Consider the following 23,323-nt stretch of genomic DNA (forward strand, 5'->3'; position numbering starts at 1 on the left):
GGCCCATCTCAGTCAGGAAGGATCCAGCGCTCAGGGGAAGGAAGGGCTTGGGGTCCGGAGTGGGGACTTCTTTTCTGCTGCAGCTGGAAAGGGGTGGGATGGTCCACAGGGCATGTGCCCAGGGGGTGGGGAGCTGGGGCACTCTTGTGTGCAGGAGTCAGTTTTCTCCTGGGGACTGTGAGGGGTGGAGAGGAGGGCCTGATTATGGGGAAATCAGTGCAAGCCTGGAGGAGCGGCAAGGAAGTTCCTCAACCCGCACCGGTCCTTCACACTTAGGCTTTGGTTCTTCTGTGTAATGGAATGTTCTTAAGATCTGGAGGGTTCTGGAAGCTTGATTAAGAGAAGCTCGTCTTGGGTGGGGAGGTATAAGCAGTTTTCTCACTGTAGCAGGGGAAAAATGAGTTTATCATTAGGACTTAGTTTTGGGAAAACCACCCTAACGGCCCTTTAACTACAAAAGGAGTCCCCACTGTGGTTCCCAGGAACCTCCTGAAAGCCCCCCCAACAGCTCCCTGGGGCTGGTAACCACATCCCTGAGGCTTCTCGCTCTGGTTTTGTTTCTGTTTTAAGAGTGTAGGTTCACGAGAGGTGTTTCCTATGCTCCAAGTGCATTGAGAACACGAGGTACCTGCTTGTTCTGGTGAGGCTGGGTATTTTTGTGTTGTTGGTTTAATTTTTGAATTTTAGAGTTATCTCTAGGATAGAAAGAGATGTTCTCCTTCATTTTCTACTAACATATTTTTTCAGTTCTGCCTTTCATGGTTGTATTTTAATCCACTTAAAGATTTTTTTCTCTGCATGGAGACCCGATATTCTCAACACCAGGTATGAATCATGGACTCCCTCTTGTGGGTCCACTTCCAGCATGAACAGAAGAGTTCCTAAAGCTCCTTCTGGCTGCCCCATCTCACCCACCGGTCTGTGTACTCATTTACTCCCGTGGTGGCATCCGGCTGCTTCAATGACTACACCTTTCAACCGTGTGCAGAGGGGTTCCTTCCTGTTGGCTCTTCTTCCCAAGAATTGTAGTAGGAATTCAGGGAGTTTTATTTTTCCATCCAAATTTTGGAAGCAGTTGTCGCTGTTGCTAAAAATTCCCACTGGAAGCTTCCTTTTGAATCACATTAATTGTACAGGGTACTTCAGTAAGAATGTTACTTCATTCTTAATGTTCATTCTCCCCTTCCCATAAGAAGGTTACTTTAGTAAGAGCTGGCTGGCCCTGGGAGGGGCCCTCTGAGGGCCAGCAAGGCTCCAAGGTTTCAAAGCACTAGAAAATGCAAAAAACATTGTTTTAAATGGATGACGTGGCATGGACACTTTACAATTTTGAGAACTATTTTTCACCAACATGGTTATTCCACCATTTATTTAGATCTTCTTTCATGCCCTTTGACAGCATTTAAAATTTTTCTACATAAAGATTCTGTATTTTTGTTAATTCCTTGATGCTTCCTACTTCTGCAGTGGTATAATGCACAGTGGCTCATGCCTATAATCTCAGCACTTTGGTAGGTTGAGGTGGGTGGATCATCTGAGGTCAGGAGTTCGAGACCAGCCTGGCCAACACGGCAAAACCCCGTCTCTACTAAAAATATGACAATTAGCCGGGTGTGGTGGCACACACCTGTGGTCCCAGCTACTCGGGAGGCTGAGGCAGGAGGATTGCTTGAACCTGGGAGACAGAGATTGCAGTGAGCCAAGATCACGCCACTGTACCCCAGCCTGGGCAAGAACAGAACGAGACTCTGTCTCAAAAAAAAAAAAAATGACTCTTGACAGTATGGATTATATGGAGAACCACTATTGATTGTGTTGGACTTGTAGAGGTTGTATGAAGACAGACCCCAGGGTACAAGAGGACCTGTGGATGTTGCAGCTGAGGAATGCACAGCCCCAGAGTGAGGGACCCCGTCATGTACAGTGGATGGACTTCCTAGAGAACCCAGAATCACGACTAACAGAACATTGTGGTGGTTTTCAGTCACTGAGATGAGTTTGTTAAGCAGTGATAGTGTCTTTCAAAGAGCTGATATTTTAAATTTTGATGAAGTCCAATTTATCAGTGTTTTCTTTTAGGGATCATGTTTTTGGTATCCTCTTTTATAAATATTTACCTGTATCAAGGTCATTAAGGTTTTCTTTTTTTTTTTTTTTTTTTTGAGACGGAGTCTCGCTCTGTCGCCCAGGCTGGAGTGCAGTGGCGCGATCTCGGCTCACTGCAAGCTCCGCCTCCCGGGTTCCCGCCATTCTCCCACCTCAGCCTCCGAGTAGCTGGGACTACAGGCGCCCGCCACCGCGCCCGGCTAGTTTTTTGTATTTTTAGTAGAGACGGGGTTTCACCGTGTTAGCCAGGATGGTCTCGATCTCCTGACCTCGTGATCCGCCCGCCTCGGCCTCCCAAAGTGCTGGGATTACAGGCTTGAGCCACCGCGCCCGGCCTAAGGTTTTCTTATTTCAGAAGTTTTATAGTTTTGGCTTTACCGTGTAGGTCTGTATTCCATTTCAAGTTGACATTTGTACATGGCATAAAGTAGAGGCAGAGGCTTTGTTAGTTTCAAATTTTTTCGTCTGAATATTCAACTATTTCAGCACCATTTGTTGAAGAGAATATTCTTTCTCCATTGAATTACCTTAACAACTTTGTAAAAAAATTAAGTGGCCATGTATGTATAGTTGAGTCTATTCCTGGACTCTATTTTGTTCCATCGATCTGTACGTCTGCAACTGCCAACATCACACTATCCTGATTACTAAAGTTTTATATTAAGTCTTGAAATTAGACTGCACTGCCCTGGAGTGCAGTGGCCCAATCTCGGCTCACTGCAGCCTCTGCCTCCTGAGTTCAAGCGATTCTCCTGTCTTAGCCTTGCGAGTAGCTGGGACTATGGGCATGTACCGCCACACCCAGCTAATTTGGTATTTTTAGTAGAGATGGGGTTTCACCATGTTGGCCAGGCTGGTCTCGAACTCTTGACCTCAGGTAATCCACCCACCTCAGCCTCCCAAAGTGCTAGGATTACAGGTATGAGCCACCATGCCCGGCCAAAATTTTAGAATCATTTTGTCAACAAACTGAAGTATCCAGGAACAAATGAACAAAAGGTTGGTGGGATTTTTAATGAGATTGTGTTGAATCTATTGATCAATTTGGGAAAATTGCCATCTTAGCAATTTTGAGTTATCCATCCATGAGCATGGTATAGAGCTCATTTATTTAGGTTTTCTTTAATTTCCCTCAGCAATGTTTTATAATTTTCACTGCATAGGTCTTACATAGGTTTTTCTAACTCTGTTCCTAATTCATGTTTTGATGCTGTTGTAAATGATACTGCTTCTTAATTTCAATTTCCAGAAATTTGTTGCTCATATATAGAAATACAACTGATTTTATACATTTACTTTGTATGCATTAACCTCGCTAAATTCATTTATTAGTTCTAGTGACTTTTTTTGTAGATTCTTTAGGATTTTCCGCATTTCACAATCATAATACCTGTGAATAAGGAGCTTTATTTCTTCCTTCACCAGCAACACGTATGCCTTTTGTTGTTTGCGTTTCCTCTTGTTCCACTGACTGTGACATCCTCTACAGAATGTTGGACAGAGTGCTGAGACTGGGCATCTTGTCTTGTTAACAATCTTGGGGATTGTTAGTACCCAGTGCCCAGTCTTGATGTGAGCTGTGGGTTTTCACAGATGCCCTGAAAAAGGATGAGGGTGTTCCTTTCTATTCCTGGTTTACTGAGTAGTTTTTATCGTTTTGGCCAAAAATCTTGCTTGCCGTCTATTGAGATTGTCTTAAAATTTTCTTCTTAATCCTGTGAATATGGTGAATTAAATTGGTTCATATTCCAATTTTAAACCAACCTTGTTTTTCTGGATAGGCCTCACTTAACCATACTACACGACTGACTTATATATTACTGAATTTAAGTTGATAAATTTATGTTAAAGATGTTTGTGTCTGTGTTCATGAGAAATATTGACTGAAGTTTCCTTTTCTTCTAATGTCTTTGCCTGACTTTCTTTTTTTTTTTTTTTTTGAGATGGAGTCTCGCTCTGCCGCCAAGGCTGGAGTACAGTGGCCGGATCTCAGCTCATTGCAAGCTCCGCCTCCCGGGTTTACGCCATTCTCCTGCCTCAGCCTCCCGAGTAGCTGGGACTACAGGCACCTGCCACCTCACCTGGCTAGTTTTTTGTATTTTTAGTAGAGACGGGGTTTCACCGTGTTCACCAGGATGGTCTCGATCTCCTGACCTCGTGATCCGCCCGTCTCGGCCTCCCAAAGTGCTGGGATTACAGGCTTGAGCCACCGCGCCCGGCCCATTTTTGTTGATTTCTGTCTTTATCTTTATTATGTTCTTTTCTCTCCTTCTTTTGGGTTTAATTTGCTCGTTTGTTCCTACTTCCTTAAGTTGGAAGTATAGACCATTGATTTTAGACCTGCCTCATGTAATACCACAAATTTCCTTCTAAGTTCTGCCATATCTGCATTCCACAAATGTTGGCATGCTGATTTTTCATTTTCATTCAGTTTTCAATGTACTTTCTCTTTTCCCATGTGGTTTCTTCTTTGATTCATTTGGCTTTTTTGTTACATGTTAATTTCCAAATATTTGGAGAATTTCCAGTTAATTTTTATTATAATTTATTTGTGGTCACAATAGATACTCTGTATGATTTCAATCCTTTTATAGACTGTGCTTATGACTGTTGAGATGCATATTATAAGATAGGGTTCTCTGTTGTTTTTTGTTTGTTTGTTTGTTCGTTTTGGAGTCTCGCTCTGTCACCCAGGCTGGAGTGCAGTGGCTGGATCTCAGCTCACTACAAACCCCGCCTCCTGGGTTTACGACATTCTCCTGCCTCAGCCTCCTGAGTAGCTGGGACTACAGGTGCCCGCCACCTCGCCCGGCTAGTTTTTTGTATGTGGAGAAAAGAAAGAAAGATCAGACTGTTACTGTGTCTATATAGAAAGAAGTAGACATAAGAGACTCCATTTTGTTCTGTATTTGAGATGCTGTTAATCTGTGACCCTACCCCCAACCTTGTCCTTGCAAGAGACGTGTGCTGTGGTGACTCAAGGTTTAATGGATTCTGGGCTGTGCAGGGTGTGCTTTGTTAAACAAGTGCCTGAAGGCAGCTTGCAGGTTAAAAGTCATCACAATTCTCTTAATCTCAAGTACCCAGGGACACGTACACTGCCAAATGTCGCAGGGACCTCTGCCTAGGAAAGCTAGGTATTGTCCAAGGTTTCTCCCCATGTGATAGTCTGAAATATGGCCTCATAGGAAAGGAAAGACCTGATTGTCCCCCAGCCTGACACCCGTGAAGGGTCTGTGCTGAGGAGGACTAGTACAAGAGGAAAGAAGGCCTTTTGGCGGTTGTTGGCAGTTGAGATAGAGAAAAGCATCTGTCTCCTGCCCATCCCGGGGCAATGGAACATCTCGGTGTAAAACCCGATTGTATGCTCTGTTTACTGAGATAGGAGAAAACTGCCTTACGGCAAAAGGTGGGACTTGCTGGCCCAATGCTGCTAAAAGGTTTATGGAGATGTTTGCATATGCATATCAAGGCACAGCATTTTCTTTTAAATTTATTCATGTCACAGAGATCTTTATTCATATGTCTTACTGCTGATTTTCTCCCTACAATTATCCTATTATCCTGCCACTCCCTTATCTTTAAGATGGTAAAGATAATTATCAATAAATACTAGGGAACTCAGAGATGGGTGCCGGCGTGGGTCCTCTGTATGCTGAGTGCCAGTCCCCTGGGCCCACTTTTTCTTTCTCTATACTTTGTCTCTGTGTCTCATTTCTTTTCTCAAGTCTCTCGTTCCACCTAAAAGAAACACCCACAGGTCTGGAGGGGTAGGCCACCCTTTCATTGTATTTTTTAGTAGAGACGGGGTTTCAGGTTAGCCAGGATGGGTCTCCATCTTCTGACCTCATGATCCGCCTGTCTCGACCTCCCAAAGTGCTGGGATTACAGGCTTGAGCCACTGTGCCCGGCCTCTCTGTTGTTTTTGTGTGGAGTGTTCTATGAACGCCATTTGACTCCATTGGTTGATAGTTTTGTTCAAGCTTCCTGTACCTTTGTGCTTTTCTGTTACTGTTATATAAATAACTGAAATACCAACTATAATTGTGGATTTGTTTATTTTGCCTTTCAATACTGTTAGTCTTTGCTTCATATATTTTGAAGCTATGTTATTAGGTACATATATATTTGAAATTGTTATGTCTTCCTGGTGAATCAACGTTTTCATCATCATGTTATGGCTCTCTTTTACTCTGGTAACATTTTTTTTCTTTTTTTTTTTTTTTTGAGATGGAGTCTCACTCTATCACCCAGGCTGGAGTGCAGTTGCACAGTCTCGGCTCACTGAAACCTCCACCTGCTGGGTTCAAGTGATTCTCCTGCCTCAGCCTCCCGAGTAGCTGGGATTACAGGTGTGCACCACCATGCCCAGCTAATTTTTATATTTTTAGTAGAGATGGGGTTTCACCGTGTTGGTCAGGCTGGTCTTGAACTCCTGACCTTGTGATCCGCTAGCCTCAGCCTCTCAAAGTGCTGGGATTACAGGTGTGAGACACCGCGCCCAGCCTCAGGTAACATTTCTTGTTCTGAAGGCTACTTTGTCTGATATTCACATAGTCACTCCAGATTTCTTATGTTTAGTGTTTGCATGGCCTGTTTTTCCATCCTTTTAATCTTTCTGTGGCTTTATATTTAAAGAAGGCTTCTTGTATACAGCATAGAGTTGGATCTTGCTTTGTTATCTAATCTTAAAATTTTTGTCTTTTGGCCGGGCGCGGTGGCTCAAGCCTGTAATCCCAGCACTTTGGGAGGCCGAGACGGGCGGATCACGAGGTCAGGAGATCGAGACCATCCTGGCTAACACGGTGAAACCCCGTCTCTACTAAAAATACAAAAAACTAGCCAGGTGAGGTGGCGGGTGCCTGTAGTCCCAGCTACTCCGGAGGCTGAGGCAGGAGAATGGCATAAACCCGGGAGGCGGAGCTTGCAGTGAGCTGAGATCCGGCCACTACACTCCAGCCTGGGCGACAGAGCGAGACTCCGTCTCAAAAAAAAAAAAAAAAAAAAAAAAAATTTTTGTCTTTTAGTAGGCATGTTTAGATCATCCATATTTGATGTGTTAATATGGTTAGATTTAAGTATACAACCTTGCTATTTGTTTTCTATTGTCTTATCTGGTCTTTTTGTTTACCCTTTAACTTTTGTTTACTCTTTAACTGCATTCTTCTAGATTAATTTAGTATTTTATCTCCACCATTGGCTCATCAGCTATACCTCTTTGTTTTAACTTTTTAGTATCTGCTTTTAATATGTATATTATTGGAAGACATTTTAGGTAATATACTGCTTCACATATAATTGAAGATCTTTACAGTATTACACTTTCGCTTCCCTTTTCATCCTTTAGGCTAGTGCTTTCATACATTTCACTCTTACATATGCTGTAGGCTCCATAATATATAATTTTTTTTGTCTTGAGCAGTCTTTTCAAGAGATTTTTTAAAAATTAAGAAGCTTTTGTATTTATCTGTATGTTTGCTATTTCAAGCACTTTCATTGCTCCCTTGAGATTTGAGTTTCCTTCTCTAACACTTTTCTGCCTTCTGAAGAAATTTTACTAATATTTTTTGCAGTGCAGAGCTGTTTACAACTAATCTTTCGGATTTGATTTGTATAAAAAACTTTTTTATTTTACCTTTGTTTTGTAGGATTTTTCCCCTGATAAATATAGAATTCTAACTCAAAAATTTTTTATTTTGTTTGTATATTTATTTGCTTTCAAAATTTTGTCTTTATTACTGTTTTCCCACAAATCAATTATGATGTACCTGTGTGTGAGAAATCACTGAGCTGAGCTTCTTTGATTTATGGGTTTATACTTTTAATAACATTTAGAAAACTTATAGTCATTATTTCCTTTTTATCATGACTTTACTGAATTATAATTGATATATAATAAACCACATAAATTTAAAGTGGACATTTTGCTGTTTTTATATATACACACACCTGTATGTACACACACACACACACATCCTATGAAATTGCCACTGTATTTAAGATAGGAAACATATTTATTATTCCCAAAAGCATTTTCACTCCCTTTTGTAATCCCTACATCCCACCCCTACACATTTCATCCTCAGGCAACCCCTGTTCTACTTTCTGTTGATGTAAGTTAGTTTGCATTTTCTGAAATTTTATATAAATAAAATCATACAGTTTCTTCTTTGGTTCCAATTATTTCACTCAGCATAACTATTTGAGGTTCACTTTTTTTTTGTTTTTATCAATCATTTACTTGTTTTTATTGTTGAATAGTATTCCATTGCATGGATATTTGTTTATCCATTCTCCTGTTGATAAGTATTTGGGTTGTTTCTAGTTTGGAACTATTACAAATAAAGGTGCTGTGCATTTGAGTACAAGTCTTGGTATAGATGTATGGTTTTCATTTCTGTTGGATAAATACTTACCAGTGGGAAGCTGGGTGATAAATTTTGAAAGAAATGGTCAAACTCTTGTCCACAGTGGTTGGACCATTTTACATCCCCCAACCCAGACTGTGAATGAGCGTTTCAGTTCTTATATATTTTTGCCTACACTTAGTATGGTAAGACTTAAGTTTTAGGCATCCTGATACATATGCAGTGGTGTCTCATTGTGATTTTAATTTGCTTTCCCTTTATAATGACCTAAAACATCTGTGCATGTGCTCATTTCTCATCCATAAATCTCCTGGATGATGTGTTCAAATATTTTTCTCATTACAGTATTTTTCTTTGTTTTATTATTAATGGGTCTAGAGAGTTTTGATATATCGTGAATACCATTTCTTTATAGGATATGTGACTTGCAAATATTTTGTACCATTCTGTGGCTGCTTTTTCATTCTTTTAGCAATATTTCTCAAAGAGAAGTTTTTAATTTTATGTTCAATTTACCTTTTTAAAAAACAATCATGCTTTTGATGTTATATCTAAAAATATCTTTGCTTAATTCAAGGTTATGAATAGTTTCTCTTGTTTTCTTCTAGAAGTTTTATAGTTTATATTTTATAATTAGGTCTATAATCCATTGTGAGCTAACTTTTACATGGTATGAGGTAGAGATACACGTTTTTTATTTTTATTTTTTTACCTACGGATGTAGAATTGTTCTATATCATTTGTTCTAAGACTATCCCTTCTCCACTGAATTGCCTTTGCAGCTTGGTGAAAAATTGATGGACCACATCTGTGTGTTCCTGTTTCTGGGCTATTCATTGCATTGACCTATTTATTCATTTGGATGTAAGTCTTGACTACTGTAATTTTATAATATGTCTTAAGATCCAGTGACATTAGTCCTTAAACTTAGTTTTTCTTTTTGAAAGTTGTTCCAACTTTTTGAGGTCCTTTCCATTTCCATATGAATCTTAGAATCCGTTTGTCAATTACTACAGAAAAATTCTGCAATTTTGAGATTATGTTGGCACTGTACACAAATTTTGGGAGAAATAACATCTTGACAATATTGAGTCTTTTGACCCCCTATCATGGTACATCTCTCAGTTTGTCTCAGCTTTCTTTAATTTCTCTCAACAATGTTTTGTAGTTTCCAATGTGTAAATCTTACCCATCTTTTGTCAGATTTATCATTAAATATTTAATATTTTAAATGGCACTTAAAAATTTCTGTGAACTTGTGGAGAACGTATATTCTGTATCTGTCGGGTATAGTGTTTATAAATGTCAGTTAGCTCAAGATTGTGGATAATGATGTCATGTCTTCTACTTTTAACTGATATTTTTGTCTGATTGTCTTTACTGATGTGTTGTTCATATTGTGATATGGTTTACTTCTCCTTCTAATTCTTTTTTCTTTTTACCCGTACTTTTGGGGATTTGAAGCTCCGTTATTAGGTACACACACATTTAATTATGTCTTTCTGATGAGTTGAGCCTTTTAACATTATGAAATATCTCTATTTCTGGTAATACACTTTGTTTTGAAGTTTATTTTTTCCTGATATTAATAAACGCACTCCAGTCTTAGTTTTGCCTGGTACATTTACTATGAACCCATTTGTGATTTGTGTCTTTATATTTAGTATGGATCTTTTGTGGACAGCATACGGTTTTTTTCTTGATTTTTCATTCTTTTTCTATCAGCCCTTTTACCCCCATTCTTTTTTTTTTTTTTTTTTTTTTTGAGGAGTCTCGCTTTGTCACCCAGGCTGGAGTGCAGTGGCCAGATCTCAGCTCACTGCAAACTCCGCCTCCCGGGTTCCCGCCATTCTCCTGCCTCAGCCTCCCGAGTAGCTGGGACTACAGGCGCCCGCCACCTCACCCGGCTAGTTTTTTGTATTTTTTTTAGTAGAGACGGGGTTTCACCGTGTTAGCCAGGATGGTCTCGATCTCCTGATCTCGTGATCCGCCCGCCTCGGCCTCCCAAAGTGCTGGGATTACAGGCTTGAGCCACCGCGCCCGGCCTTTACCCCCATTCTTCACAGAACACTTTTAATGTGCCTTATATCTACATTGATTACCTACCCTTTAACAGAATCTAATAATTTTTGCTTTTAACAGCCCTATGTATTTTAAAGAAATTAATAGTAAATTAATAATCACTTGATTTACTATTTCTGAAGTTCTTTATTCCTTTCTGAAGTTCCCTGTTTCCATAGTATAATATATGTTCATCCTGAAGAATTTCCTTTAACATTCCTTACAGTACAGTACCTGTCTGCTGCACACGAAGTTTTTTAAATCTTAATTTTTAAATCTTTATTTTGCTTTCACTATTTGCTTTCACTATTTTAATGATTTTAGAAATCTAGGCTGACAGTTTATTTTCATTCTGCCCTTTAAAAATCCTGTTGCCCTGTCTTCTGACATCTAAAAATGCTGGTGATAAATCGGCAGTGATTTAAATCTTCGTCCTGTGTGTGTCATGCGTCATTTTTACCCGGCTGCCCTCTCCTTTTGTCTTGATCTTTGATCTTCGGCAGCTTGATGTTAATCTTCCTAATTGTGGTTTTCTTAGAGTGTATCCTGCTTGTAGGTTTTCTGAGATCCTTGAATCTGAAAGTGTATACACTACATTTGGGGAATTATCTGCTACTATATATCTTTAGATTTTTTTTTCCTGCTCTTTTTTTTTCTCATTTCTTCTTCTGGAGCTTCCATTACAGATATATAAGCCTTTTGATATCGTCCCATAGGTTCCTGAAGTTCTGTTCATTTTTTTAAAAAATTCCCTCTTTCTTCTTTATATTGGGCAATTTTGAGTGATCTGTCGTCCATTTTAATTCATTTGTTGTTGCCATTCTGCTGTTAAGCCAACCTGGTAAATTTGTATTTTCAGATATTGTGTTTTTCAATGTTAGTTTTTCACTGGGTTCTTTTTCATAGTTTCTTTTTCTCTGCTAATATTCCCCATCTTTTTATTTATTGTATGTTTTCTTTGCTCTAAGCATAGCTGGCATGGCTGCCTCACAGCCCGCATCTGCTGTCTCCTCACTGGCTCGTCAGGGCTTAGCTTGCTTGGTTGTCCTCTTCTTTGAGATTGGGTCGCATTTCCCTGTTCTTCACGTGGGACGTAGGAGGCTCTGGGGTGCACGTTCTCTCAGTGAATGCTGGTGGTTTCCCTTTAGTGCTAGTTAGTTGGGTCTGACTCGCATGTGAACTCTGTCTCCTGGGTGGCAGCCTCTGTTTTGGTTCAGTTCAGTCCTTGGCTGAGCTGCTTTGGGTCACTCCACACCTGGTGACCCTGCTGTTAACCAGTGATGTGACATGGATAGAGCTTATGCAGAGAATTAGGGGTTCTTCTTCATGTCTTTTCTCTTTCTAGGGCTCCCCCTTACCCTTTAGTGGATTTTCTGTCATAGTATTAGCCACTCTGTGTGGTTTTAACCTCTGGCTCAAAGCTACAAAATGGGACAGTTCCCTGTGTATATCTCTTCTGACAAGGTTTACCTCCCATCCACAATTTACCAGCTTTTGTTCATTCTCCAAGACAGGTTATCAAAACGTTAAAAAAAAAAAAAAAAAATCTCAGGAGTCTTGTCTCGTAGCAGCTTACATGGACATACCCAAAGTGGAAAACTCCAAACTTATATTTTTAAAAATGCTGAACTGTTCTCTCTCCAGATATCTTAATGTACTTCAGAAACTTTTAAAAAATGGAATCAACTGTCACTCTCACTTGCACTTTTATTTCTCATCTATGATAAATCTCCATTTAAATGTAGTTGAAATCCACCCCGCTAAACTATTCCATAGGAAATAATATGGGTACAATTATTGTAATTGCCTACAATTTAGGCTTTTTCTGATTTCCAGAAAGGCTACAAATGAAAATGTTTGCTCAGACGTTTACTTCGTACCTAAAATAAGAAGGATGTGGTTCATCTGGTCCCTGTGGCCCTGTTTGTGGTAGGGCTGGTGTCAGTATTCCAGCCTCAGTGGTGATCTGGCTACTTTCACGTGAATTATCTTCTTGTTTACTAACTCCATCAGGTGGTGTTCACCCCAGTTTTCAGAGGAGGACGTTGAATCTCTGCAGGTTGCACAACACAGCCCAAGGTGTCAGAGGAGGCTAGGAACAGCACTGAGGTTGGAAGCCAGATTTATGCCTTGAAATCCTGTGCCCGTCCCACCACAGGGACTACCTCGCCAACTTCCGGGTTCGAAATCCGTTGGTCATTCACTGTGTGACAGTTGTAGATAGAAATTTAGAAAACGGAAAAGGTTGCCACAAAACCCTCCTAATTTAATAAAATCTGTGACTCGAGTCCTCTCTTCTGAGTTGGGGTCGGAAGACGGCTCTTTCCCCCAGGACGGAGCTTTTGGAAGGGACACAGTTGCAGTTCCGGGGTCTGCCTCTGAGTGAACCACCGGCTTGGGGGATTCTGTAGTGTGTAGTTTGCTCGTGTTTGGGTTGAACTAATGACAGAATTTTACCTTGGCCAGTGTACTCGCTTCTTAGGGCTGTTGGAACAAATTACCACAAAGTGGGTGTCTTAAAACAACAGAAATGTGTCATCTCACAGTTCCGGAGGTCAGAAGTCTGAGATCAAGGTGTGGGCAGGGCTGGTTTCTTGAGGGCTAAAAGGGACGGTCTGACCCAGGCCTCTCCCAGCTCCTGCCCCTGCCTCACCACCCTGCTGCCTGAGTTCACTTGGCTGCTCTCCTGTGTCTGTGTCTACAGTCGTCCTCTTCCTTTTCAGACAAGGACCCCAGTCATGGGATTTAAGGCCCACCTCAAATCCAGGATGATCTCATCTCGAGATGCCCCTCCTAATTACATCTACAAAGACCCTGTTTCCAAATAAGGTCACATTCACAGGTACCAGAAGTTAGGACTTAGACACATCTTTTTGGGGCCACTCCCCAACTCTACAGTCATCCAATCTCGTAAAATTTGGGCAAAATCCATGACAGATGTTAGAGATGAAGTGTGGTCCCTGCTGGCTGCCCATGTCCCCTTTGCCGTCCACTCCTCCTCGCTGTGGAGGTCAGTGCTAAGGCTCCCTTCTCGTGGCACTGGGGAGTTCTGATGGTGCTCCAGGGCCTTCGCCACCATCACCTGGGCACTCACGTTGCCCACACAGCAGGCCTCGCCGCCAAAGCCTTTCTCCTCAGACTTCAGGTGGAGAGGCTACTGTGGTCTCTCCCCATCCCTTTGTGCTCTGGCCACTACTCCTCCCTGTCTTGGCTGATGGCTCCCCCTCATCCAGCTGTGAATGTGGCGTTCTCCAGGGCTCCCTCCACTCCCCTTCCCTCTCTTCTCCGCACACTCTTGCCCTGTGTGCTCTGGGCCATGCCTGTGCCTTACACACTGCTTGCCCATGGGTGATGCCTGCGTCTGCATCTGACCTCCTTCTGAGCTCAGATGCACACGTCTGGCAGTGATTCCATGCTTTCACTTGGAGGCCTGTCTTAGTCTGCTCAGGCTGCTGCAGTAGAAGCCACCACAGGCTTGTGGCTCAAACAACAGACGCTTACTGCTCACAGATCTAAAGCCTGGAAGCCCGAGGTCCAGGCATGGCAGATTTGCTGTCTGGTAAGGCCGTATTTCCTGGTTTATACATGGCGTCTTCTCCCTGTGTCCTCATGTGGTGAAAGGGGCGAGGGAGCTCTCTAAGTCTCTGTTTTAAGGACACTCATCCTATTCATGAAGGATTAGGCACCAAATCATCTCCCAAAGTCCCTATCTTCTAATAGCATCACCTTGGGTATAAGAATGTCCGTGTAGGAATTGGAAATGAGGGGGTGGTTGGGGGGCACAGTTCAGTCCATAGTGGGGTCTAACAGGCATTTCAAATCTACAGCATCCGTGGCTGCACTCGTAATGTCCTTCCCAAGCCTGTGTTCCCTGCTCCTGGGACCACCCCAGGGAGGGGCAGCCCATGCTCTGGCTGCTCAAGCCAAGACCCGGGTACCCTCAGACTGCCTTCCTCTGCCTCTCACCCTCACACCCCTTTGCATTTCCTGATGGCCCAACCTTGTTTGAAAATGCAGGTTTTATTATTATTCAGGTATGGCAAGGCCAATGTGTCAGGAATGATGTCCACTGAGAAGAGAGTTTCTTCCCCACAGTGCCCAAGGTGGGGGACGGGAGGGAGAGCATACCACACAGGGTCACACAGGGCCACACGGGGCCACATGGGGCAACACAGAGTCACACAGGGTCACACAGGCCACACAGGGTCACACAGGCCACACAGAGTCACACAGGGTCACACAGGCCACACGGGGCCACATGGGGCCACACAGAGTCACACAGGGTCACACAGGCCACACAGGGTCACACAGGCCACACAGAGTCACACAGGGTCACACAGGCCACACGGGGCCACATGAGGCCACACAGAGTCACACAGGGTCACACAGGCCACACAGGGTCACACAGGCCACACAGAGTCACACAGGGTCACACGGGCCACACGGGGCCACATGGGGCCACACAGAGTCACACAGGGTCACACAGGCCACACAGGGTCACACGGGGCCACACAGAGTCACACAGGGTCACACAGGCCACACGGGGCCACATGGGGCCACACAGAGTCACACAGGGTCACACAGGCCACACGGGGCCACATGGGGCAACACAGAGTCACACAGGGTCACACAGGCCACACGGGGCCACATGGGGCAACACAGAGTCACACAGGCCACACAGGCCACACAGGGTCACACAGGGCCACACAGGGTCACACGGGGCCACACAGGGTCACACAGGCCACACAGGGCCACATGGGGCAACACAGAGTCACACAGGGTCACACAGGCCACACGGGGCCACATGGGGCCACACAGAGTCACACAGGGTCACACAGGCCACACAGGGTCACACAGGCCACACAGAGTCACACAGGGTCACACAGGGCCACACGGGGCCACATGGGGCCACACAGAGTCACACAGGGTCACACAGGCCACACAGGGTCACACAGGCCACACAGAGTCACACAGGGTCACACAGGGCCACACGGGGCCACATGGGGCCACACAGAGTCACACAGGGTCACACAGGCCACACAGAGTCACACAGGGTCACACAGGGCCACACGGGGCCACATGGGGCAACACAGAGTCACACAGGGTCACACAGGCCACACAGGGTCACACAGGCCACACAGGGTCACACAGGGTCACACAGGGCCACACGGGGCCACATGGGGCCACACAGAGTCACACGGGGTCACACAGGCCACACGGGGCCACATGGGGCCACACAGAGTCACACGGGGTCACACAGGCCACACGGGGCCACATGGGGCCACACAGAGTCACACAGGGTCACACAGGCCACACAGGGTCACACAGGCCACACAGAGTCACACAGGGTCACACAGGCCACACGGGGCCACATGGGGCCACACAGAGTCACACGGGGCCACACAGGGTCACACAGGCCACACAGAGTCACACAGGGTCACACAGGCCACACGGGGCCACATGGGGCCACACAGAGTCACACAGGGTCACACAGGCCACACAGGGTCACACAGGCCACACAGAGTCACACAGGGTCACACAGGGCCACACGGGGCCACATGGGGCCACACAGAGTCACACAGGGTCACACAGGCCACACAGGGTCACACAGGCCACACAGAGTCACACAGGGTCACACAGGACCACACGGGGCCACATGGGGCAACACAGAGTCACACAGGGTCACACAGGCCACACAGGGTCACACAGGCCACACAGAGTCACACAGGGCCACACGGGGCCACATGGGGCCACACAGAGTCACACAGGGTCACACAGGGCCACACGGGGCCACATGGGGCAACACAGAGTCACACAGGGTCACACAGGCCACACGGGGCCACATGGGGCAACACAGAGTCACACAGGGTCACACAGGCCACACGGGGCCACATGGGGCAACACAGAGTCACACAGGCCACACAGGCCACACAGGGTCACACAGGGCCACACAGGGTCACACGGGGCCACACAGGGTCACACAAGCCACACAGGGCCACATGGGGCAACACAGAGTCACACAGGGTCACACAGGGTCACACAGGGCCACACAGGGTCACACAGGGCTACATGGGGTCACACAGGCCACACGGGGCCACATGGGGCAACACAGAGTCACACAGGGTCACACAGGCCACACAGGGTTACACGGGGCCACACAGGGTCACACGGGGCCACACAGGGTCACACAGAGCTACACGGGGCCTCACAAGCCCATGTGGGAAGAACCCGTCAGGAGGCATTTCAGCCGGGCAGGGCAAGCAGGCTTAGGGTTGACTCACTGGATTAGTCTGTGGTTCCACAGGGTCCAGGGTACATGCAGAAGCTGCCCCTGCTGTCCAACACCCGGCCCTGGGGTGGGCAGGGCAGGTGGGGAGTGGGAGGCAAGGGCACCCTGGCCTGTTCGGTTTCCACATGGAAAGTGATGTGGGTTGTCTGTGTCCCCACCCAAATCTCACCTTGAATTGTCATAATCCCCACATGTCAAGGGTGGGGCCAGGTGGAGATACTGAGTTATGGGGACGGCCTCCCCCATACTGTGCTCATGGTAGTGACTAAGTCTCACGAGATCTGATGGTTTTATGAATGGGAGTTCCCCTGTACAAGGTCTCTTGCCTGCCACCATGTAAGATGTGATTTTGCTCCTCATTCACCTTCCGCCATGGTTGTGAGGCCTCAGCCATGTGGGTGGACCTGTGAGTCAATTAAACCTCTTTCCTGTGTAAATTACTCAGGCTTGGGCCTGTCTTTATTAGCACGTGAGAACAGACTAATATGGAAGGTGTGCTTACAGGTAAGCGGCTTCCTGACTCTAGGTGCTGGCCAGGCCTGGGAGAGGGGATGGCTCCAGGGTCAGCAAAGCTCCGGAGTCAAAGCTCGGAACATAAAGACGACTGGGACCCATTCCCTTCTCGCCGCACCAGCACCTCCTGCCTGAGGAATCTCTGACTTCCTGGCTGGCTCTGGCTGTGCCCCGATTTTTCATCTTTGTGACCAGGAGATCCTTCTGGACATCAGTGAGTGGATGGGACTTCCTTGCCTGGGGCCACCAGTGGCACCCACCTCTCCAGCAGGGAGATGCCTCTGGGCCTGGCTGCCACTGTGGCCCCTCATTCCTGACCCCTCTGCCTCATCCCTACCCTTCCTGATGGTCCTCCCTGCCCCAAAGGCAGCTGTGCTCTGGCCAGTGGGCTCTTGCCCCTGCTGTTCCTGCAGCCACTTCTTTTGGGTCTTGACCCAAAAGTCCGGCAGACAAGCCCTGGGCCCTGCTGTGTGCACAGCTCTTGTGAGCCCACGCATTCTGCCTGCGTCTTAGAGGAGGCTTCATTGCTTGGTATAGAGTGGTTTCCAAGGCACCTCGGTAAGTGAGTTAGACTGTTTTATAGTCAGGGAAACTGAGGCACAAGAGACTGACCCAGGTCATAGCCAGGACCAGTGAAGGAAGGCGGTGACCTCCTTTCCAGTCTCTGGGGTCTTTCTTCTGGGCACTCATCCAGCGTCCCTGGTGGAGTCTGCCCTGTGACCATCCATTCTGCAGGTGGTTTCTCGAAGGAGGCTCTGGTTCATAACCCTTGGTTCCCAGAAGAAACCATTTTTCTCAACTACGGGACATTTGATATCAAATAAGGATTTAGATACTTGACATTGTTTTTATATCCTATTGGGAAATTTTGACTTCATTTACTATATTGTGATAAGCATTTAAAGCACGTGGTAGTAATCGTGGCAGCAGGACCAGGATGCTGAAACTGGTTCCGTGGAGATGCAGCTCTTGGGGTCCCAAGTCATGTAAAAAACACTTGTGTTGTGAACACAGTATCTCCCTCAGCGGCTGCGTCTGTCCCATTTTCTTTGACGTAAAATATGTGATGCTGTGTGGGAACATGAGCTGGAATGATTATCTCGTCAGTGAGTCTTTGTGAAAACTAAAAAGATTTTTGAAATCTAGAGGCACGCAGCTTTTTTCAGTATTTGAATGCATCTTTCTTCACACTTTGGGTTTGCAGAACAAATGTTTGCATGTAATTTTGCTTCCCAAAATGTCAAAAATAGCACAAATATGAAAACAAGGATTCCCAAAGAGTGATCTTTTATGGAAACACTGCTTACAGTAACTCGTCCCAGCTGGCTTTGAGAAATGCTGGTTGGAATTGTCTTCACACACTTGGGGACAGGGAGTGTAAGGGAAACCCCTGCCTCACCGTCTCAGGAACACTGTGACGAGGGCCTCTTCCTTTCCTGGCCCCCCACAAGCCCCAGCATCTGTTGATCGAATGAGGAAGGTGTATCTCCTTTTTTAAAATCATGTGTAATTTTATATTGTCGAAAACATAAGCATGGCTAATTGTATGATCTCTTGTGTCATTTGTAAGGAATTCAGCATAAAAAAATATTTTCTCAGCTGGGTGTGGTGGCTCATGCCTGTCATCCCAGCACTTTGGGAGGCCAAGGCGGGCAGAACACGAGGTCAGGAGTTCGAGACCGGCCTGACCAACATGGTGAAACCCCTGTCTCTACTAAAGATACGAAAATCAGCCAGGCGCGGTGGCACGCACCTGTAATCCCAGCTACTCAGGAGGCTGAGGCAGGAGAATCACTTGAACCTGGGAGGCGGAAGTTGCAGTGAGCCCAGATCTCACCATTGCCCTCCAGCCTGGGAGACAGAGCAAGACTGTCTCAAATATATACACATATATACACACACATGTATGTATATATGTATATATCCACACATATATAATATACACACACGTATGTGTATATATATACATACATATAATTTTTTTTTCCCAGAGTTGCAAAGACAGAGACCTCCTTTGGCTGGGAGGAGGGCAGGTTTCGAAAGGAGGAACTTTGCTGTGGGGAGGAGTCAGTGGCCAGGCCCCACAGAGTCTGACGGCCTCTCCCGGCATCTGGCCTTACCTCCTTCCTAATGATACAACCTGCATGTTTTAGCTGGACATGTGGCTACCCAGGGTGAAGAAAGACTGCATTCCCAACCTAGGTGTGGTTGTACATTGGATATGATCCCAAGATTGTGGAGCTTCTGGGAAGTGCCCTTGAGTAACTTCCTGTTGGCTGGAAGGTGGCTGTGTTGGCTGGAGCTACAGCATCCATCTTGGGTTATAAAACAACTTCAGGGCCGGGCGCGGTGGCTCAAGCCTGTAATCCCAGCACTTTGGGAGGCCGAGACGGGCGGATCACGAGGTCAGGAGATCGAGACCATCCTGGCTAATACAGTGAAACCCTGTCTCTACTTAAAAATACAAAAAACTAGCCGGGCGACGAGGCGGGCGCCTGTAGTCCCAGCTACTGGGGAGGCTGAGGCAGGAGAATGGCGTAAACCCGGGAGGCGGAGCTTGCAGTGAGCTGAGATCCGGCCACTGCACTCCAGCCTGGGTGGCAGAGCAAGACTCCGTCTCAAAAAAAAAAAAAAAAAAAAAAACAACTTCAGGAAGGGAAATCAGGCCAGCAGCACCTGGGGAGAAGGAGTCTGCGTCCTGGAACCTAGGAAGGGCCCTCTCAGTTCTGGAGTGGCTACCTCTGGCCTTAATGAATGGGAGAGAGGAATGAATGGGAGGGGTAATGAATGAGAGGGAGGAAGGAAGTTCTAACTCATTTAGGTGATTATTGTTTTGGACATTTCTGCTACTTGCAAGTGCAGCTGATTCTAATGGACTTGCTGGCTCCTGGAGATGCTTGGACTGGAAAAGCAAAACCAAGGCCCATGTCATCTATCTTTGCATATTGAAGTAAATTTAGAAAACCCTTTCGAATCCTTCTGAGTACTTTTATTTGCTGCTCCCTCTCAACCTCAATTTTGTTTCTCATCCCACTTTCTATCGGACTTTTTGACCTGGCCCTTTGCCCTCCCTTTCCTTTGCCCTCCCTTCCTGCACGCTGCTGAGCTGTGGCTCTCTCGGTGGTGCCCGAGGACTCCTGCCCTCCCAGCCCCACCTCCCCTTCCCTCGCCTTAGCCCTTGCTCCCCACTGAGCCCCCATGCCTTGCTGTCTGCTGAATGTGGGGTGCTGCCTCACACTCCATAGCCCACCTCCTCCTCAGGTCACCCCTTGGCATCTGACACCCTCAGAACCGTATTCACCTTCTCTGCAGCTCCAGAGCCCAGCAGAGCTCTATGCCATGGCAAGAGAGCAGGAGGCATTTCCTCAGAATGCTGCCTTTGGCTCTGAATTCCCAAGACATTTTGGTTGCATAATATTCATTGTCTGAGAAAAGAAAGAAAAGAGACTCATTTGGAGAATTAAAAAAATTATTCTAGAAAGATTTCATTTAATAAATCCTCATTCTCATTAGTATCTAAGTAGCCATTTTACTGTCCTAAATAGATGCCAGGGCAGGAACCAGGGTGCAGAGGGCGCTGGCCCTGGCGGCAGACTGGGACTCATATTGCTGCAGGTGGGCCTAGGGGCTTCAGGGAGAAGCCTGGCCCCTTCTATCTGCCCCCTTCTCTTGAGGAGAAGTAGCTCCTTCCTGCCTGGGAGTCCCAGGAGATCTTCGAGGAGGGGATATTTGAGAAGGATGGGGGAAGAGGCTCAGGAGAAAAGCAGGGAGCAAGGAGGGAAACCCATCATCAGCTCCGGCCAGGGCCAGGCTGGATGTGTACCACATCGGAGCATGTGGAGGGGTGTTGAATGTATAAGAAGATGCTCTCTCCATGCTTCCCTCCTTCCCTGTCCCCTTCTATCTCCCCTCTTCTCCGTGAGCAGGCACCGGCTCCTCGGAAGGGCCTCTCACTCAGTTGGATGGTGATGCATTCCCCACTCATGCCCGGAAGTAAGCAGGCACAGCTCTGCGGATGAGTTGGCCGTGGAGCCATGAGTGTTCCTGCACGCGGCCTGCACCTGCACGCACACCTGCACACACGGGCACCTATACGCACACTTGCCCCTGTGTGCACACGCCTGCACCTGCACGCACACCTGCACACATGGGCACCTACACAGACTTGCCCCTGTGTGCACATACCTGCACCTGCACCCACACCTCCAAACACACCTGCACACACATGTTCACCTCTACACACACTTGGCCTGTGAACACACACCTGTATCTGCACACACACCTGCACAGGCACCTACACACACCTGCACCTGTACACACATTTGCCTCGGTGAACACACAACTGCACTTGCACACACACCTGCACACAAACCTGTACCTGTGCACACACCTGCACACACACGTGCACCTGTACATACACGTCCCTGTGCACACACACCCAGACCTGTATACATACTTGCCCCTGTGCACTCACACCTGCACACACACCTGTACCTGTGCACACACCTGCACACATCCCTACACACACACCTGCATCTATACACACACTTTCCCCTGTGTACACACACCTGCACCTGCACTCACACCTGCATGCACACCTGTTCCTCTATCCCCAGCTGTCTACGTCACCCCACATGTTCACTCTCACCGAAGCTGGAGCAGCCCAGAGTGTTTTCTCATTAAGTGGTTCTTGCTTGAGCAAACCAGGAAGTCATCTTGAGCGGAAGCACCTGGTCTCTGGTAACAGATGCCGAGAATCACCTGATCTGACCCTTCAACAGTGAGATGACTGTCATAACAGAACCCTTGTGCCTATTTTCAATATGCGTTGATAAGGCCAAGAGCTCTTACTAGATCGGAGGTTTATTTCATAAACCACTTGATTTTAAAGACTCAACAAAGAGGACATATTTCTTAGTACACTGAGTAAGACATTAACGTCTGTGTTTGAGGGAGGACATTTGGGCCAGGATTTTGCAAACATAATTGGTTTGGAGTCCTTGACTTCTTGGAGTGTTTGTGTCAGTTGGGACTGAAACAGCATATATCTAACTTTATTAGTGTGTTTTTAGAATGATCTTCTTTTAGAAAACGCATCGATAACCCAGAGTGAACATATTTTTGTGGCGATATTCTTTAAGCTGAAAATGAAATATTTGCTTCTACACCATTCAGTTGTGCCAGTTGCCTTTGATTTAGTGGACGGTTTTGCTCTGGCTAAGTTGCTCTTTCAGGTAGACATTTATATGGGCAACGTTTTCCAGCAATGTTTTTAGCGATTCTCCGTTTCTCCATGTTCACATTTAAATGATTGTCTTAGACACCCATTTGCAGCCAACAGTGATCCCTCTGCCGGGACAAACGCAGCAAGGCAGGCGCTTCTGTTCAGGCAGTTACTCGTCGTGACCCGGGAAGGCAGTGACACAGGGAGTGACACAGGGAGTGACAGGGCTCTGAGCTCTGTCCTGTGATCTTGGGAAGTGACTCGGCTTTTCTGCTTCACTTTCCATCCTCTGCAAAGCAGGGGCGAGGTGGAACTTACCCGTAGGACCGAGGAGTCTGGAGGGAGCGCAGCTGTCCAGAGACAGGGCCTGGCCCACAGTGAGTGCTTACTTGGTGCTGATGTCTCAGCACGTGCTTCATGTTCCGTTCTGGAGTCAATCGTCTTCCATGAACACGGAGGAAATTTTGGGGTGGGCAAGGGTGTACAGCACCAGATCTAGGTGGAGTCTGAGCTGATGTGACCGGGTGGCTGGAAAATGTTGATTATTTTATGAGAGTGAAGAATCAGCCACACTTTTTTACGGTGTTGGATCTCAGATTGCAAACTGCGTTTTGTGGAAAGCCGGGTGTTTCAGCTTCAGCTACTGATTACATTACCACAAAAAAGCACGGCCAATGTAGGATCTTTCAGTAGAACTCTGGGTTTGAATACTTCTGATTTCTAGAGGAAGAGACAGCGTATTCTGTCTTGGACAAGTCAACA

General features: G+C 46.2%; 1 long non-coding RNA gene across 2 annotated transcripts in view; it reads left to right on the forward strand.

Annotated features, from left to right (window-relative positions):
• Positions 1 to 23,323, forward strand: part of LOC115896445 — a 30,174-nt gene that overhangs the window by 895 nt on the left and 5,956 nt on the right. The gene's annotated exons all lie outside the window — the stretch shown is intronic.

Source organism: Rhinopithecus roxellana, chromosome 3 (assembly GCF_007565055.1).
Source record: "Rhinopithecus roxellana isolate Shanxi Qingling chromosome 3, ASM756505v1, whole genome shotgun sequence".
Classification (NCBI taxonomy): domain Eukaryota; kingdom Metazoa; phylum Chordata; class Mammalia; order Primates; family Cercopithecidae; genus Rhinopithecus; species Rhinopithecus roxellana.